Consider the following 17488-nt stretch of genomic DNA (forward strand, 5'->3'; position numbering starts at 1 on the left):
AATACTGATACCGAAGAGCAGTGGCACAATAAGTTTTCCTACTTTCTGTTTATAATTTTCCTTTGTGTATTATTTTCCAATGTACTTCATTTAAATTATAAATGTGGCTTCCTTCTGTATTTGTGTGAAATCTTCTGGCTTCTATAGGTGCAATAATCACTGAATAAAGAATGAAACAATTACTGTTGTCATAAAAATGTGCTTTCCATAGTACAAGTACACCAGCAACACAATGAATCCACAAGTGCAAATGAATGCTGCCATTTGTCCCTTGCCGCTATGTATTCAGTTTTCATGCCGTTTAATTCACACTAGCACAGGAAGAAGGGTCCCCCTGGCAGTGTTTGATTCTAGGACATAATTATGCTGTGGGGCTATACTCGCATTCGGAAACAGCTGAATAAACTCTAGATAATGCACAAATGCCGTCCATTTGCTTTATTATATAACGAAAATGGATCCCCGAGGCGCGTCTCAACAGCGTCGTCGCATCACACAATCTTGCAAAATAGTACACGTAAATCTGAATAAACGGGGATCACTTCGGCGTTTAGAATGCAGGCTAATGCTATTTATTTCTCTCAAAATGAAACACGCCCACCAGAGCCTTTTATTAAGCGAAAATGCGACAAAAAGTGTCCTTCAAAACATCTCGTTTCTTCCTAGGTGCAAGACAGCGTGACAAAACTTATTTCTCTCAAAATAAAACACGCACACCAGCCTTTTATTAGGCGAAAAGGCGACAAAAGAAGTGTCCCTCAAAACTTGCCGTTTCTTTCTAGGTGCAAAACAGCGGGACGAAAAATTAGCAAGATAATACGCAACACAGCTTAAGGTGCACAACGGCTGATTTGACGAAACTTGAGTACGTAGGAAAAATAGACCACACTCGGCCGTCTGGACAGTTTTCGAGCCGCGAGCGCTGGCCACTCCACTAACCGCTGTAGTAAGCGCAATTGACGCCTTGAAAATTTTCTGTCTTCATGAGTCAGACGCCCCAGTCTTGCTCCACGTTTCAAGGCATCGCATTTGAAGCGAAGAACGACGCGCGCAGTAGCAGAAAACCACCACCCGCATACGGGCCTCCAAGCCTGTGACGGCAGGCGCCACTAAAAGTTACCACGTACCAAACAATCACGAATGTTCCGGCAACCTTGTGGGCCTATTCCGCCACAGAAGGCACCGCGCACGGGGCCCCTGAGAGAGGGAGGGGTGGCTTCAGAGGAGGTTGGCTTGCCGAGGCTAGCGGAATCACGTGACGCTCCCTCCTAGTATTTTTTACCTCCATGTAAAACCCCTTGATCTTGAAAGTAGCGACACTCTCCTCCGCGCGCTCGCTTTCCTCATCAATTCTCCTCGCCCGCCGGCTGCGCGCGCTGCGCACGGCACGCTATTGCGCCTGGGCTCCCGCGGACGGGCCGCAGAATTCGATGGAGGCGAATTATTTTGGGCCACTTGAGCGCCCCAGTGGCGTAGAATATTTTGAAAAATGGTGATAACAGCATGGAGAATGCAGAAGGCAACGTTTATGAGGAGAGGTTGGTTTTATCTTAAAGCCGTATGAATGACACACACTGGTGTAAAAGGAGCTTTGAGGCGAGTTCTATACTCCAGTTATTTTTTCTGCCAGACGATACGCTGCTTTACTTTTTGCATCTGATCTAGTATTGCTTGTGGCAGATCGCTCTATGTTTGGCAGTTTTTTTCTTGTATGTGCGCGCATGTGCACCGCAGGTATTATAAGGTATTATCAGTGTGCCTTCTTATAATAAATTACTGGCGAGAGCATCGTCCGTCCATGTGTTTGTCTCAATGTCAAAGTAGCTTTTGCGCTGTGGTTTTTGCATTGAATAGGACGGTTGCGCAATTTCAGTGCGATGAAACGGTGCCGGCAGCCACTCATCACCCACAATAACAGAATCTGAGGAAAGGTATTTACAGATTATTCTTTAGGCGTCGGTGTCAATGAAGCCTAAAAATAATCGGTATACCTGTGGGAGAAGGCATTCTACATTTTTAGGCAAAAGAAACGCCTCTGGAAAAGCTATTTCGATAGTTCACACCAACATACCGTTTAATTGTGTTGTAGGCGGATAGTTAAAATTGTGATTTTGATTAGACATCAAAAAAACATTTATCACACAAAAAACAAAAAGAATGGTCAGTAAGATGCTTTATTTTCGTGCACGCGCAAAAAACGTTATTTGACAAGATACAGATAACGTAGAAGAGTATCATATAATGTTCAGAATGAGAAACAATGCTAGTGTACAAATATGCCATTTCCGATTGAATAAGAGTTGACGACGTGCGAGGTGATGGAGTCCCAGCAGAATATTCAGCATTCTGAGGAGAACCCCATTTTTATGCAACGTACCAATTGCCGCAGCAAAAACGCTAATGAGCAGGCCGGAAGAATTGGAAAAATGCAGCATTAGGGGATGCTTTGATACGAGCAATAAGAAAGGCGCCTTACCTCGCAAACAAAACTGTTCCAACAACAAGTTCTTCCGGCCAGTGTTGTGCAGCCACTGCTTCTTGCTCAAGCCATCACGCTTTCCTTGTGGTATCGTAAAAACTGCATAGCCATCATCACGCTTCTTGCTGCAGTTATATGGGCAGCAGCACGGCATAGCGCCAGCAGACAGTGCACGAAACAGCGTGCAATGTTAGCGTGGGACGTTCTCTATACGCCGAGCCAGCCGAGCTGAGGCGCAAAATGGCGCGAACGAAAAAGCAAAACAGAAGCAAAACGCAAGCTCCGCTCGTTTCCAAGGGCAACGGCAGGGAGACCAATCATCGTTCAGGAAAACGGGCGCAAGACCGTCTGCCGCGGAGAGGACTCGCGAGGGGCGAGGGGCGAGGAGGAGGCGAGGAGGTCCCGCGCCGGCGGCAGAGTACAAAGAGTGGCGGTACTTTCCTACATCAAGGGACTTTAAGGGGAGCGGGGGAGCCGCCGCAACCGGTGATGATGATGATGATGATTTATTGGCATCCCCTTTGAAACGGGGCGGCGACAAATAGTCACCTAGCCTGCTTGATTTAATCAGGTATACTATACATGTTGTTTATCTAGCATTTTCGTATACCTCTCATTATTTGTCTTTTTCAAAAATTTACCTTGTACCACTTTAAGAGATCAGGTAGTATCCATCTTTTCCCTGCTTTTTTTTTCACCAGAACTCTAATCGTCTCTTGCTGATCTCTACGGCTGATCTGTTTATGTTTCCTTCCGCTTTAAACCGAAGCGCTTCTGGGACTTGCACGTTACCTACGGTTCTCGCTGGGCGGATCCGGTCGCATTCCATCAGGATGTGCTGAGTGGTCTCTGGATCTTTACTGCAGCATACACATGTCTCATCTAGTTCCGAATATTTGTTCCGATATGTTTTTGTCCTTAGGCAACCGGCTCGAGCCTCAAATAGCAAGGCACGGCCCTTTGTGTTATCCTACAAATGTTCCCTTCTAATTTCTTTCTTCTCATTCTTGTAAATCACCATTGTCCTTTTTGTTTCCATTCTTTGCATCCAATTCACGGTCTCTATTTCTCTCACTTTCTTTCTGATGACCCCTGGTTGTCTATTTACAGTTTCGATTATCCTGTACTTGGTTGCCAACTTCCTTGACCTCTTCCTCCATTCTGTGTCCACGCTTTTCATGTAGAGATACTTGTGCACTTTAGCCGCCCATTTATTTTCATCCATGTTCCTGAGCCTTTCTTCAAAACTAATTTTGCTTTGTGCTTCTTTGACTTCAAAGGAGGCCCAACCCATGTCACCATGCACTGCCTCATTTGTCGTATTACCGTGTGCTCCCAAAGCCAACCGGCCTACTGATCTTTGGTCAACTTCCAAACCCGCCAATATATCCGATTTTAAGCATACAATGGCAATTTTAAATGTTAGCGCTGGCACCATTACTCCTTTCCAGATTCCACGCACCACCTGATACTTATTGTGGCCCCATAGTGCTCTGTGTTTCATTATCGCTGCATTCCGCTTCCCCTTTATTTTCAGATTATCTTGGTGGTTGCTTGAGTAATTCTTTCCTTCGTTTATGTGTACGCCGAGGTACTTATATTGCTTCACTATGGGTATTATTTGCTGTTGAATTGACACAACGAAGTTACTCGTGTGTTCATTAAAGATCATAATCCCTGATTTCTCTGTGCTAAACTTAAGGCCTAGATATGTCACTGCGTTCCCACAGATATTCGCAAGTATCTGTAAATCTTTTTTATTGTCCGCTAGTAGCACAATGTCGTCTGCGTACATCAGTCCAGGGACCTTCTGTTGCACCATTCGTCCATTACGTATGTAGGATAAATCAAAACCTAATTCGCTGTTTTCCAGTCGTCTTTGTATGCCCTTGACGTAAAGCGTGAACAACAATGGTTACAGAGGGCATCCTTGCTTCAATCCTTGGTGAATTCCCACCATTTCATTTCCTTTTCGACCTTCCCATACCACTTGTACTTGGTTGTCTCGATATATCTCCCTCAGCAGCTCCACAAAATCGTCATCTATGTCTTCGTATTGAAGAATATCCCACAACAATTCCCTGTCTACGTTGTCATAAGCTCCTTTAATATCTACACTGTAAAAAAATTTCTTCAGTTTACGGTGAAAGTTGAAGGTAAAACGTTGCCGGACACTTTTCCGTAAATGAAAAACAGCGTTTCCGTCAAACGTATAGTCTGTAAAATTTTTTTCCGTTGAATGGAAAACGGAGAGTTCCGTCAAATGGAAAACGGTGATTTCCGTCGAATGGAAAACGGAGAGTTCCGTCGAATGGAAAACGGTGATTTCCGTCGAATGAAAAATGGTTATTTCCGTAGTTGTGATCACGGAATTGTCTGTATTTTCCAAATACAAAACGGTGAGCTCCGTAGAACGGAAATTCTGTAAATTGAGCACCGTACTTTCCTAATTAAAAACGGACAGACCGTAGTGAGGAAAGGTATGCACATAAAACACACAAAAAGAACAGAAAGGAAGACAGAAACACCTTTTTTTGTTCTTCTTGTGTCCATGTCTTCTATGCTTGCGTGCCTGTACCATGAATCCGTACGAACTTGTTCAGCTTTATCTTGCTTCGTATCAACAGGTGCAAAATTTGTTTTGTAAATGATGATGCGGGTGTATATCACCAGCAAATGAGAAAATTGTTTGTTTTATTGAAATAAGTTATACCAAGTTGTACATTACAACATGGCTAACTCACATCAGATATAGCTTGAAATGGGGCAGAAATCAATGCACATAAGTGGACATACACCACACTGAACATGCTGTGTGTGCACGTTTCCTCCTTGTGTAACTGTCTTCTACACCGCTTCATCTTCGTGTCAGTGTTGCCATGTTGCATTTGAGTTCTGTACATGACGTGTACAAAGCATACATACAAATTCGTGCCCAAAAAGCAACAAGCCACCTGAATCTGAACGAAACTGCGTGTTTATTGTGCTTTACTGAAAAAAACTTGCAAGATAAGACACTAGAAATGGGCTGACTAGAAGGATTGGTTGAGAATCGGAATGATTGGTTGCTTGCAGATGCCTCCTGCCTTTGCCTGAAAAGGAAAAAAAACACAATCAATTAAGACTCTTTATTAGTAGTAAAATCTCGTTACAAGAGACACTCGGTTATGAGAGACATTTCAAAATGGTTTGGTTGGTTTTCCTATGTTCGCCATGTTAACAACATTGCATACAAGAGACATGGTTACAAGAGACACTCGGTTACTAAGGACAACTTTTTTTATGTCCCTAGAGCAAATTCTTCACTATTTATAAGAGACACAACCCAGACACGCTCACGTAATGCGGCTAACGTCGTACTAACCGGTATGCGCTGCAATTTTCACTCCCTTGGCTCTATTTTGTTTCGTTCCGCAGCCGGCTGTCATTCCTCACATGGTTGAGACTACCAATTTCACTGAATTTTCTGCCATTATGCTTCTATAATCGTCGCGCTCCTACACCGACTCTGTGACAGAGTACCATTGAGTTGGATTTCTGTCACAGCGTATACGGTGCTGGTCGCTTTGTGTGCCGGTAATCAAACTCCGGAGCCATAGCCATGTTTCCATGAGACAGCTCTGTTCACATCAAAGATGAGTTTAAACACACTTTGGTGCTCATGTATAATAAAGTGGTCTAGTCCGACTCCTCTGTGTTTTTAGAATTTTGGTTACAAGAGACCTTGGTTACAAGAGACATGTTTCCCGAGTCCCTTGGGTGCCTCTTGTAACAAGGTTTACTGTACCACCATCATCACCGTTTTTAGTCAGATACATCAACAATAAATGATTTCCAAGTCACAAATGTAACTACCAGTGCTCTAAAAAAATATCATACTCTGCCTTGTTGGTATATGTTCCTAGCCTTATAACATGAAAAACTTCAGATGAAATCTACCCAAGTTATTTGATGGCTCACTTGGAACAGGCAAAACTCTCACGTGCACATTGACAGTCAGAGATTACATTTTCTGCATGTAGGTAGAGCTACCACGACCCCCACCATACTGCGGACCATGGCTTTCAACTTTCACTGCTCTAATAGAAAACCTTGCAGATTCCACTGTTTTCCCAAAACAATGAAGCACTCTTAAAACGAGCTCAAACCACTCATGTTGTACAATTCCGATGCAAAACAACCAAGCCAGAGGTACTGTCCAGATGACCAGCTTATAAATTAGCAACAATATGAAGAAAGCATGCCTTGCAATACAACATGTGTGCCTTTCAGCCTCTTTCAGATTTGGTTGGTTTTTGTCATGATATCACACATATTGCAGTATATTGCACATATCAATGTGCAATATACTTTTTACTTAAGCAATGATAATTGAAAGTTATGGTCGTCAGTGCGTCAACATACTATCTCCACCCCCTTAAAAAGTTATAATTATAGACACACCACCCAAGGTCAATCCACATAAGTCGCTGTGTTCCCCCAAAAATTTGCCGTTTTGTCAGTCTGTGCTTTTCGAAGTAACCTGTAGCACTTTCGCGACGTAAATGAACCTGCAACAAGTACACATGGACCCCATATGTGGCAGCTACAGGCAGTACCGTTTATTCTGTCCATTCCTTGACTGGCAACCCCAGAACCAAACAAATAATGCAACATGTCGTTCCAGACAGCATTACTTGGGTGACGTGCTTAATTTGGGAATTCCGCCTCTCCTAAAGAAATTTTAAAGTAAAGCTCAAACTAAAGCAATGTCCAAATATGAGCGCTTCTCGTGGATTTTGAGAGTCAACGAGGGCAGAGCTATTTGCCCAAATGTCTGCGACTTCAATGGCAACAGGATGGCCAAATTCCGTGCTGTTAATAGATGCAGAGAAAAACACACTGAACTTAAAACATGTGCAATGATGTGTTTTCAAAGTTTTACTTTATATCGTAGCAGGGATACTCCGTGGTAATTAGTTGGAATTCATGCTATTTGCCTGCAGTCTGTGCCAAAATATTCTTAGATCCATAGCCAGAACACTTTTTCTTTGGGATTAATCAAAATACGGATTTGGCAGAATCCAGAAAAAAATGCTTCCAACTGAACAGGTGCTTCTATATTTCATTTTCAAAGACAATTCTTTTTCTGGCGAAACTAACAATGAGGGTAGCTATAGGGGCTTGTTTGTATGGCATCTTTTATTGCAGCGCAAGGCTGAACAACAGGTACAACAGAAAGGCACATTTGACATGCACACAGTGTTAACTTCCAACATCAGATTTATTTCCTGTTCTCGTCACTATATATACCCTCAAAACGTCAAACAACACGTGTGAAGGCACGGTAAACATGAACTAAAGAAAACCTGGAACCACACGCATGCAGTTTTTTTAGCCACACAGATTGACACATGCACACGTTTAACGCGAACAAAGATAATCAAGCTCTTTCGAGGATAATGAAATTGAAGGCTTACTGATGCATGCGTCACCAAATGTTGATATGTTTCTAGTGTCTATAGTTCAGCGCATTATCTTGCACCTGCTTCTATTCATGATGACTGCTTTTTTGAATCTAGGTTTGCACTTATCTTTGGCAATGAAGGGCAAGAAAACCGTCAGCAGCCAGGGTATTTAATTTGTTATTGTGTTCTCACAGCCTGTCATTTATACATCTAACAGTTTGTCCCTCCACACTCAAGAGGAATGCGGTATACGACACACGCGATATAATCAATGAATTTGCTTTTATGTTCCTTCTCGCATGCAGTATCTAAAATTCTTTCTGGCCTTGACTTCCCACACAGGCTCATTAATTTAGTAGGCGTCGAAAAAACAACATTGATGTCACTCCTTCCAGCAATCTTTAATCTGTGGGAGAAACTATGTATGTAGGGCAGGCAGCAATCTTTTTCTTTATATCGGTACTTGTACCATATACCTGCTCAGAACCTTTTTGCTGTGCCTTTTTAAGCAGTCTGCTGCGACTGACATGAGCACGTGGCTCGGGTAAACAAAGCCGCTTAAACGTGAGACTTGCCGTTTGAAGCAATCGTGCATTAGGTGCAGGATAGCCATGTGACGGGAAGTTTGGATTCCTTCACATTAATTTTGTGCTCACCGATAACAAAACCTGCTGGGGTTAAGAACCTAGGGCAAGTAAGCCACTTTTACCATTTCATTCCGTGCATACAAAACTTGAAGAGGGGGAATCATGAAGGTGTGTTTCAGTGAAGCGCTCAAGAAGCCATGCCGGCACCTAATGCACAATAGCTTCAGATGGCAAGTCTCACGTTTAAGCGGCGCTGGTTACCCGAGCCAAGTGAAAAAAGGTTCCGAGCAAGTGAATGGTACAAACACCGACATAAAGAAAAGAAAGGTTGCTGTCATCCCCTACATACATAGTTTCTCCCACAGAATAAAGATTGTTGGAAGGTCTGATATCAACATAGTTTTTTCAGCTCCTAATAAATTGGAGAGCCTGTGTAGGAAGACAAAGCCAGAAAGAATTGCGGATACTGCATGCGAAAATGAACATAAAAACAAATTCATTGATTGCATCACGTGTGTTTTATACGACATTCCTTTGAGTGTGGACGGTCCTACATTGGTCAAACTGGTAGATGTATAAATGACAGGCTACGAGAACACAATAACAAAGTAAATACCTGGCTGCTGATGGTTTTCTTGCCCTTCATTGCCAAAGATGCAAGCGCAAACCTAGATTAAAAAAAACAGTTATCATGAGTAGAAGCAGGTGGAAGATGATGCGATCTTTGTTCGCGTTAAACGTCTACATGTCGGTCAATCTATGTGGCTAAAAAACTGCATGCGTGTGGTTCCCGTTTTTTTTTAGTTCATGTTTACCGAGCTTTCACACGTGTTGTATGGCGTTTTCAGGGTATATATAGTGATGAGAACTGGAAACGAATCTGTTGTTGAACGTTAACGCTGGCTGTGCGTCAAATTTGCCTTTCTGTTGTCCTTGTCGTTCAGCTTGTGCTAAAACAAAATAGAAGATATCATTGATTTCATTGTCATCAGGCTCGGGCACAAAATAAAATTTGTTCACCAAAATTAAGTGGTCACCAGGCATGTCTAGTTGAATTTATCTGAACATGCTCTACTGTCGGTGGTGAAGATGTTGCCAGTTTAAAGGGCTGCAAGAAGGCACTAGTTATGTTTTCTAGGGCAAGAAGGCAACAGAGTATGTTACCTAAGGCAATTAGTCACAGGAATCCTGGATCAGTAGAAGAAAATTTAGAAAATAACAATTGGTTGGAACATATATGTCACACACTTCTGAGTCACCAAGCGCTTGTCTTTGTCTCCCTTTCTTGTGCCTGTGTATTTTTATTGCGCTAAGTTACTTCTTCATTTATGCACTATGATGATGAACTTGTTTTAGAAAACTTCAAATGTGTACCTGACGTTTGACTCCCTTTTGCATGTAAGTAAACATTATGAACTTGTCGCTGTGAACAGTCATCTCCATTTGCTGTACACTTGTGATATAGGGTTAACAGTATTTGAAGGTTTGTGCATTAAGGCAGGAGAGCAGCACTTGCTGGATGGCTCATCAATTAATTTGCAGAAAAATGCAGCAGTGTGCAACGATTGCATCACTAATGACCTTGAAAATCTTGTTAGTTATTCATTTGTAAACACCTGTTGTCAAACAGCCTGCTGACTAAAGGTCTGAACACGTTATACAGAATTATAGCAGGTACTACTACACGAAAGAAAACCTGTAATAGAACCTACCAAATACCGTATCAGTGTAGTGGCAGGTCAAATGGCTCCTCAATGCTTGTGTACTTCCTGGGAGAAGGAAAGAAATGTTAAGCTTACACTGACAGCACCAAACCACACAAACGTAACTGCCACAGGACATGAGGAGTTGTAACTAGATACAGTCAACCTGCTTAACCATCTCATAGACATTCAACGACAGAATGTACCTTCATGGAGCCTCTAATCTATGAAATTCATGCTGTAATACAAACATGCTAGCAGACAGAATCAAAATTGCATGCATGGAAATTCTCAGGAAAACTATATTTCCTAGCTACCACAGTCCACTCCTTGTGAAGTACAAGTGACGGTCTAAGCTACAATCAGAAGGTGGAAAATTCGGGATCCTTTCTAGTAAACAACTAATCATATCTCTACCTGTACTCAGCAATACAAAGGTGAATCACAAGTACTATACTGATAAAGAAAAGTTTAGAACTGCTGCTAAGTGAGTGCTATAAATAAATGATTTCGAATTTATCTTCATGTAAGACTAGGCGTGTTAACTTTCTTTACATTACATGAAAGACTGGTCAGAAAAATATTGCATTCAGTCAATATTGTGATTTGCAAAACAGTAGTAAGAGGTTAAGGTTGGAGACCCTCAGGTGGTATGTTGCGATGTTTCGAGAAATTGTTTCAAGGAGCCTCTTTCCTTAACCCTTTCACATGCCAATTAGTTGTGTTGATTGAAAACTTAGATTCATCGCACTTCTTACATCTTCATATTCATAAAATGCTTACAGAAGTACAATAGATTAGGAGTTTTCAGTTCTTTAGTGAGTTTGTCAAGTTTATGGAATGTGCACTCCATGCAAAAACTCAGTGCAAGTACATCAGATTTGCAAACATCAACTATTTCATGTCTACCAGGCTTGAATAGCACCTATCCAGCCATTCGAAAATTATGACTGGTGCAACACACTGTGAAAAACGATGAAAGAAGTGACATACATACAATTACATACAACAAGCAAAGTACCCAACCATCTATCTACCTTCATACTTCCTTTACTAAAACAATTTGCCTGTGTAATTCAAACATGCAGCACTATTTCAATTAGAAGAGTTTGAAGACGTACGGGACACATTTTAAATATCCTTACTTTAATCAATGCCATTGCTATTAATGCACTATCTTGGTGTATTGAATTGTGTGCATAGCGTCGGAAAGGATTAATCATATTCATGTAATCTTTACTGAAACTCAAGGCATAATACTCATATTTGTTTACAGTTTTGTGATGAGACAACACGACAGATGCGGGAGGTAAAAAAGCATCTTTATAAAATTCTGTAGAAAGCAAGTTGAAGCAAGTTTCTACAACCTCTCGCAATACCGAGCTATTTCCCATGAGTGTTCTAACAGTTCCTTGTAACATGATGCACTGTTTTCACAGACATAGCTTGAATCTTTGTATCTCAAGTTTTGGAAGCAACTTATGAATTGCTATAACAAGCAGATTTGAAGCCCCTACCCTGACTGCACAGCCACTTTAACACCAAGTGTAATGAATTATGTCATCCATATGGCACAGTTTCCGATTATATTCCCAAGCATGAATCTTATAATTGCAAGTTATGTAAGAGTGTACCTATGCGATTACTTGGGGACAGCACGAAAAGACGGGAGAAGGCTAGACAACATGAATGCAGGCAAAGAATTTTGTTTACAGACAAACATATATATACTAGGCTTGTTGTCCTGCATAGTTGCAGCTGCTGGATAGCGGGATAATGTAAACAACAACCGCACAGTTGAACTGCTGTTCTGCCTTTTGCTACACTTTGCGTCAAGGCTCGGTCCGAGTCACCCTTTTCGCACAATGTACCCAGATTGCTCGACGTGAAAAATAAAAGGAAAGTTCCAGCTTTCCCAACAGTCTCTTTGACACTATGACTGACCTTGTGAATATGATATAACAGTGGCCACCACACTTTAAGGAAATGTTAGACATGGGTTCAGAAGCTCTCCTCCACTTGGTGATGCCTCGATTTCTTGACGCCTTTTGGTGTTCCTGTGATGAGCTTCACAGCGAAAGAGTGTGCCGATGCGGAAGGCAGAATACCCTCCTCCAAACATTGGGCATAGCTCCAGCATACATAACACTAACCAAAGAAAACCCTGCGGTCCAGAAATGGAAGATCACTGTCTAGTGGTAGTTTTTCCCCGTACGTGAACTCATCTAGCACTGCAGAGAAGACAGGAAGAAAATCACTCTACCCATTTAGTAGCCTTACTTCACCTAATATAGAGGAGAAAGTTGCCAATGAAGCAAAATAACTTTACTACACTGGTGCCCACAATAGCTAGTGTTTTACGGTTACCTGACAGTGTTTTTGTCTGTGAGAAGTTGCCAAGCAAGGCTACTCAAGAAGTTCAGCCATTTTTTAATGTCTCCTCCACAGTGCCAGGTGTGCTCATGGAAGTAAAACTGCTGGAAGGCAAGCTCCAATATCTGGCTTGAAGGTTTTCTGTGGTGAGCATCGTGCTGGATCTATGCCCCACACTCAAAAGTGTCTTGGCCTTTCCTATTAGCGCACTTGAACACTGAAGCGTGTTGTTGCTACAGGAACACAAGGGCACTACCACGAAGTGGAGGGGAGCTTCAAGACCCAAGTATGGTTGCTTTTAACAGTGTGTTCGCACTGCCTTTCGCCATGCGTTGCCAAGAAGCATTTAACGGAGCTGAACATAGGTGAAGTCTTCAGTCGGAGTACTTCAAGGAAGCCAAGGCCTATCACTGCTATACAATACAAAGGAAGCTGTCAATTCAAGCAAATTGCTAGGGAGAGTTGGAACTACCTTTTTATTTTCAGGGCCAACAAACTGGTCAGGTACGAAAATGTCAACCGGACCAGGTCAAGACGAGAAGTTTGCATCAAGAAGTATGTGCTGGAGATCATAGGAAGTGCAGTTGGTGCTGTTTACAACATCCTACTGCCCTGCAGCAGCAATTATGTAGGACAAACAGGACGACGACACAAGGACTATCTTAGGAAACACGCACAGACCCTCGACACAAGATGGGGAAGCAACGTAGCTATTGATGCTGCTTTGTGCAGTTGTATATCAAGTTTGTAGCAATGAAGAATCCTCATGGCACATGTTCAAAACATACAAAACTCGCAGAATAGCCCCCACAGTGTATACACTAGTGTGTATACACTTAATCTTCTAGACAAATTAAGGTATTTCAGATGAACTGCTAGAGCGTTCTGAACTGGGCTGGTTGGTGCATGTATAGGAAGGAACTGAATGGTGCCATAGACAGGATAAAGGGAATGTGTTGCTGTGCCCTTCACCTTCACTTCATTCTGGCAGTAGTGCTGTTCATTCCCTTCAAAATATTCATATATTTTGGTCATCTGACCACGTGACACAGCTGTGTGCTGAAGCTATATTTTACCTTGTTATGATACCTTCCAATGTCACACGCAAATCCGTCGAGGCATCTTCACCTATTATAGTAAGCTGAGCAGTGGCTAACAGTGAGCTTAACTGTGGCTACACTTAGTTACCATGGAGCCCATGCATGACAGTGTTAGAGGTCAGTATGCAGGTGTTTTTGCATACTCATAGAGGCAAACTAAACGAAGAATTTTTATTGGTGCATGTTTTATCTGTTGCCTCATATCCCGAAATCTGGTGCTATTAGCGTTTTTTGAACACAACTCATGTGCAACCGAGACAAGTATGAAACAATCCCACTTTCAAGTCGACGTCCTCATGCTGAACCAATTGGTTGCCCCAGGAAGAACAAAACATCATTTATCTTTTGGATGCATCTGCAACAATTATTATACTTGTATAGGCATTGTCATTCAACCAACATTTGCAATCAATGTCCATTAGGACTGCATATGCATGACTGATATACGATAGAATGGAACAGCTTACCAGAACAAATAGCACAATGCAAGACTGCTTTGCCACTGGTGTTGCAAGCAGGCCCCCATGACTGAGAAACTGAATGCAAGGCGGCACACAGACATCCTTCACTGGTGCAACAGCTGCAAATGAAATACTGATATCAGTTACTTTCTGACCGGTCATCCAAAGCAAAGCACAAACATCTTTATATACAATTACACTATTGCATATAAGCTCGTCACTGAGTTACTGTTATTGCTGTGAGATAGCTCACAGTATTTTATAAAGTGCTAATGGCCTTGTTTAACTTCTTGCAAAAAAAACTTTATGAAGCACTTTCTATTAGAAAAATGAGCTGACAAAAATTTTGCCCTGCATAACTTACAACACATGCACGCATTTTAGAATTATTGCAGTGATGCGTGTAAGCTGAAAATTAGGCTATGCAACTCGAGACAGTAAGTGTGAACCTCCCTTCAACATCAGTGTTGACATATAGTTTGGTTTGTTTTTACACTTGTTAGGAATATATATAACTTTGGAACGTCCGTAATGCACGTTTGGCCACCACTATTCTATGTCAAGGTTAAGTTAAAAATTACTTTTCGCATGCATTTGTTTTACAATTACGGCCGCATATGGGCAGAACTTAAGCGGCAATCCTCCCTCCCAGAATACGTGATATGCTGACGTACTGCGTCAGAACGTTAATCGTCAGCCTGGTAGCTGTCAAAAAAAAAACGAATACAGATTGCCAGGTAGAAAATAATCCGTTTCCTTTGCAATGACTCTTAACGGGTATCACGCGGACAACTTTCAATTGCGATCGTGCACGATTGCTCGGGCTCTACAACAAACGAAAGGGCACCGTGTGACACCCGTGTTCCCTACCACTGCAGGTGGCACAAGGTTATGGCAGTAAGCACGCTCCACCGTCATTTGATTGTAATGAAGGGGCATGCACATCGAACATGCTCAATGAGGTCTTCATACATGAGCAATCTTCCAATCCCCGGGCGTGAACACTGCGATTATGCACGCCCAGCCAAGGCACTGCGTCCGAAGCTTATAATAATGGCAAAAAATTTCACTGTGATGCAATGCGTCACCGAATATTGGTAACATAACGTTGCACCGCGTCGAGAGAGATACTAACGGGTACAACGCCTTCACTTAATTTTGGAACGCCGAGCACACAGCACAACACAGTACTAACTGGAATGCTAACGTCCGTAAACCAGCGGCCACATTAGACGACAAAGGAGCTACTAGAGGCGTCAACGCCGCTAATATTGCCTACACGTCTCAGTTGTAGTGAGTATGCATTCAACACAACAAATGAAACACCCCTTTATCACAGACTCGCAATGTCGCTTTGTCAATCCTCATGGCCAAGGAATCTCGTTAAAAGCGTGCTCACACAACACAATTGAGCCCATCACCGGCCATCGCGGAGCATTTCGCACGCGCGACGTGCACCAACAACGAAAAAAGGACACTTAAATCACTTACTTGTGTAACAATCCAGCGCCGATTCCTTCCTATTTAGTGTGAAATCACAAATGCGACAGGAACACCACCTCCACCGTCCGCCATTAGCGAGTACTCGTACAGTTGTTTGTGCTGGAGGAATCCAACGCAGCGTGTAGGCGCGACGAAGGGGTGGTAAGCAGCGCCACCGCTCAAACCCTACCTGCTTCTTTTTGTGTGTTTACTATGCTCGCACGCGAATAATGTTCAAACAGCGTTATCTATGGTGATATATGTAACTGGCAGTGAGAGTAGACAGTGTCTTTTCGTTACATTCTTTGCGTGTTCATTTTTCACTAGTAACATGTTCAGTTGCCCTCCTCATGAAATTACGGACGGCTCTCCGTATTTCAAAAACGGAGCTCACGTCCGTATTTTTTACGTAGAATCCCGCCGTTTTTTTTAAACGGAGCTCACGTCCGTCTTTTTTACGTAGAATCCCGCCGTTTTTCATAAAACAGAATGGTCTACGTAAATTTTACGTAGGTTTTTGCTGTAAAATTACGGAAATTTTTTACAGTGTAGAAATGCTATCCATAAAGGTCTTTTCTGAGCTACTGAAATCTCTATGCACTGAGTTAGTACAAACATATTGTCTTCTAAGCGTCTGCCTGGCCTGAACCCATTCTGTAGTTCCCCCAATACATCGTTTTCCTTCACCCACTTCGACAGTTCTAATTTTATGGCTTGCATTGCCATTCTATATATCACCGACGTTACTGTAACTGGCCTGTACGAGCTCGTCTTATCCTTATCTCCTTTGCCTTTGTAGATGAGATTCATCTTGCTTTCACGCCATCCAACGGGAATATTTTTGTTCTAATTGTAATGACGAAGTTAGCTCAAGCGTCGTTGTGGTCGCATGGCTCCTGAAGTGAGGAAGAGAGAGACGAAAGGATCGGTGTCGCTGGTTTTGGCCTCGCGCTGGCGTTTGACTGGAACGGCTCGGGTGCTCTTTGCGCTGCACCTAACGGGATCAAACGCCAATAAACCCCATATCATTTGTTGGAGGTGCTGGGTATCCTAACGATCCTAACAACTCGCCCTGGAACTCCGCAGCCGCACTCTGCCCTCCGCTACCCCCCCCGACCATGCCAGACGACGCCGGTGAGCGACCCACTTCGTCAACTGTGCAAGTCACCTGCGGTGCCGTTCGTGAACGAGACCCGGCTGTGTTCAGTGGCACCGCTGATACCGACGTCGACGACTGGCTTTCGTCGTACGAACGGGTGAGCAACCACAAGAACTGGGAAGATCCGACAAAGCTCACCAAGGTTATTTTTTATCTTGCGGGTGTCGCTCACCTCTGGTTCCGCAACCATGAAGCAACCATTGCGACATGGAATGACTTTAAGACTGCTATTCGCGGAGGTATTTGGCCGTCCTGCGGTGCGAAAGCTTCGCGCTGATCAGCGCCTTCGCCACCGAGCGCAACAGCCGGGCGAGACTTTCACTAGTTACATCGAGGACGTCATAGATCTCTGCAACCGCGTGAGCCGAACGATGACTGAGGAAGATAAGATTAAAGAAATCCTCAAGGGCATTGATGACGACGCTTTTCAGATGCTCATGGCCAAGAATTCTACCACCGTTGCAGCCGTAGTCACATATTGCTAAAGCTTCGTTGAATTACGCCGGCAACGAGCGCTCGCCCGCCAAACTGTTCCTCAAGTGGCCTCCCTTTCCGATTTGGTGACTGCTCACGGACAGGCTGATGACGGGTCTCTGCTGCCTCAGATCAAAGCCTTCATTCGTGAAGAGGTGGCCCGCCAGCTCTCGCTGCTCCCTCTCACCCAGGAGCCTGTCCAACCTTTGTCCTCGGTCGTGCA

At 43.1% G+C, this 17488-nt stretch overlaps 1 long non-coding RNA gene across 1 annotated transcript; it reads right to left on the reverse strand.

The window, feature by feature from the left end:
* Positions 1-4750: 4750 nt before the first annotated feature.
* LOC125942397 (uncharacterized) lies at positions 4751-15802 on the reverse strand. The gene is made up of 4 exons (XR_007465069.1): positions 15642-15802; positions 14157-14269; positions 10226-10282; positions 4751-5571 (listed from the first exon to the last, which is right to left on the reverse strand). It is a non-coding gene; the product is annotated as an uncharacterized LOC125942397 (long non-coding RNA).
* Positions 15803-17488: the final 1686 nt, after the last annotated feature.

The sequence above is a fragment of the Dermacentor silvarum genome, chromosome 1, assembly GCF_013339745.2.
Source record: "Dermacentor silvarum isolate Dsil-2018 chromosome 1, BIME_Dsil_1.4, whole genome shotgun sequence".
Lineage (NCBI taxonomy): Eukaryota > Metazoa > Arthropoda > Arachnida > Ixodida > Ixodidae > Dermacentor > Dermacentor silvarum.